Genomic DNA, 2,846 nt, shown 5'->3' with positions numbered 1-2,846 from the left:
ATGCTTGTCTCTCTGTCCCCTTTAGCGGCAGCAGGCTGACTTTGTCCGGATGAGCCCCTTCCACAGAGCCATGCTCACCCCTCCTCGTTTTGGGGAGACCCGGCCGCAGCTCTTTAGCACTGATGGTCTCCTGCCCCATCAGCTTGGCTCCATCCCCAGCTTCGGAGGCCGGTGGGAGCTGCTGGAGACTCAGCCCCTTCCAAGCTCTTGCTGGCACCCCAAGGACCACCAGGAAGGTGAGCAGCATCCTGTAGCGCAGCAGCCTGGGCAGTGCCTGCGGGGAGCACACAGGGGGTGCTGAGCATCACCCACAGCCCCCAGCCAGCCCCGCAGTCCCAGGCAGCTGCCCATGCCCAGCGGTGGGGGTGCCTTCAGTTTTCCACCCTGATTTTAACCTTTCAGCAATAGTGGGGTAGCTCTGGGGAGGCTGAAGGGGAGGTGGGAAGCAAATCATCTGGGGGTCCCTGTCCTTCCCTGCAGCCCTGGGCTGTCCCCTCTGTTTCACACCCTCCAGCCCTTTGCCACCAGCAGAAACAACATTCCGGGGGATGGATCCGGAGGACCGCGGGTGCTCCCAGCCCTGCCCTGCCCTTTGGCCGGGGAAGGGTGACATGTGGGGCTGCCCTCCTCCCACAACTTCCCCAGCAGATGCCATCCCTGCACTCTCTGAGGCAAAAGCCACCCCCCCAGGGGGGACGTGAGCCCCATGGCCCAAAACACACAGTGGGTGGGTGGCAGCAGGGTGACAAGGCACAGGTCTGTCCCTGAGCCCGAGTGATGCTGAGCCTCAGCATCTTCCTCCACCCTGTCCCCATCCTGGGCCAAGGGGGAGCCCGGGGATATGCGGGGTGCTGTGCTGTGGGGTGAGGATCTCGGTGCCGTGCCAGGGGTTGGAGGTCAGAGCAGGTGCAGGGGCATTGCCGCACAAATCCTACCCTATGGCAGCATCCTCCCTAACCCTAACCCTGAATCCCCTGGAATTTGAGGGTTGGAGCTAGATGATCTTAAGGTCCTTTCCAACCCTGGCTATTCTGGGATTCTAGGATTGTAATCAGTCACCTGGAAGGATTTGCCAGCTGAAGGAAGGCAGTGAAAAGCATCCAACCTCCTGCACCCCATCTCCAGAATAAAACTCTTTGGAAGGTTCTGGAAGGGGCAGCTGGAGGGGGTTTAATTCACTGGAAAGCAGGTAATTGTCGGGAAAAGCAGAGTAAAGCATCCCCTCCCAACACCCCATTTCCCAGGTCCTCATCCCCCAGGAACCCCCCAAAGGAAGCTGCACCTCACCATTTCCAGCGGGTCCTTGTCCCCTGCTGCTCAGGCAGCTCCCAGGGTGGGTACCAGGGTTTGCCCCGCTCCTCACCAAGCCCCAGCTCTTATCCTGGCCCAGCTCCACCCGCAAAGGGTGACGGGGACACACCATGGGTACATTGGGGGGGTGGAACAGACACAACGTTATTAATACACTTTGCCTAATAGCGGATGAAATCATCCCGGCCGTGGGTGGGTGGGTGGGTGCCCCCTTGCAGCCCCATCAGTGCATTGTGGGGGGATTCCGGGAACCTGGGGTGGACCAGGGGTCATTGTTTAACATCTGACTCCATCCAACCAAGCCTTCCCACTCCTGCCAGCCTCGGGTGAGCACTTATGGGAGGACAAAGCACAGAACCTGTTCCCCCGGCTGGCAGCCGAGGTGCTGGTGGCATTGCCAGCCCCCGGCGTTGTGCCACACAAGGATCCTGGGGGTCTCCCGGTGACACTCTGGCCATGGCCAGATGGCGACATACCAGGAGACGTCACCTCCCCGCTGTGCCAGCCCTGGAGCACACAGTGCGTAGCAGGCTGCAGGCGTTAGCCCCACACAGGAGGGTTTACCCCAAAATCCCCCCCTTAGAGACTGTGGGAGCACGCAGGGGCTCTCGGGCTGGGCAGGCACCTCTGTGAGGTGAGTTGGTGGGTGCTCAGCCCTGAGTGCTGCCCAGGGCACAGTGTTGGGGGGAGCTGGGGTCACGCTGCTGGGGGTCCTGCCCTCCCCATGGCCACAAGGTGACGGGTCCCAGCCCAGCCTCCAGTGGTGGCAGCAGAGGAGACAGCGCCAGCTCTGTCCCTGCGCCAGGACCTCCCACCCAGCAGCCAGAATTAGCTGCGGGCACTGATTCATCCCGCAGCCCCATGTGCCGGCACGTCACGGCCCGGCCGGGGGAGTCACGGCCCTGTCTGTGTCAGCCAAGCACGTGCCGGGCACGGGGCCAGGACACTGGGGTGCCCGGGGAGAGGGGACCCCAGCCCTAATGGGCATCACTGGCTGCGGGGGGCAGGGGGATGCTCAGCTCAAGAGCAGGGCCCCAGCTCTAACGCTGCCCATCCTCAGGGGTTCCCCAGTGTTGACTCCCCCGAGTTACAGGCTGAGGTGTGAGTGGGAGGCTATTGCAGGGAGAAAGCCTCCGCTCTCCACACAGCTCTTTCTTTGCCAAGCCATCGCAGCCACAAAACGGGAACCAGGCCTCGGTTGAGGTTAAGGTGAAATTTATTCAGATGGAGGCAGTTGCAGGGAGGGGAGGAGGGATGAGGGGAGGCAGTGCTTGGCGCAAGGATGTGGGCAGAGAGTGGGGGACATTTGGGGTCTGGGGGAGACAGGGAAAGGGATGAGGGTGTTAGATGAGGGGACCCCAACTGTGCCCAGTCCGAGTGCTGCTCCAGGGCCACCAGAGAGGAAGCAGGGGCAAGCACCATCCCATCGGCAGCAAATAACTTAAAAACCACACTGGGAACAGCCCAGGAAACCCCCAGGTGGGAAAAGGGTGAATAAGGGTTGATATAAATTTCACCTTAACAGGCAATAAAAC

This window comes from Psittacula echo (genome assembly GCF_963264785.1).
Source record: "Psittacula echo genome assembly, chromosome: 9".
In the NCBI taxonomy this organism is placed as follows: domain Eukaryota; kingdom Metazoa; phylum Chordata; class Aves; order Psittaciformes; family Psittacidae; genus Psittacula; species Psittacula echo.
This window is presented reverse-complemented; position numbering follows the sequence as displayed.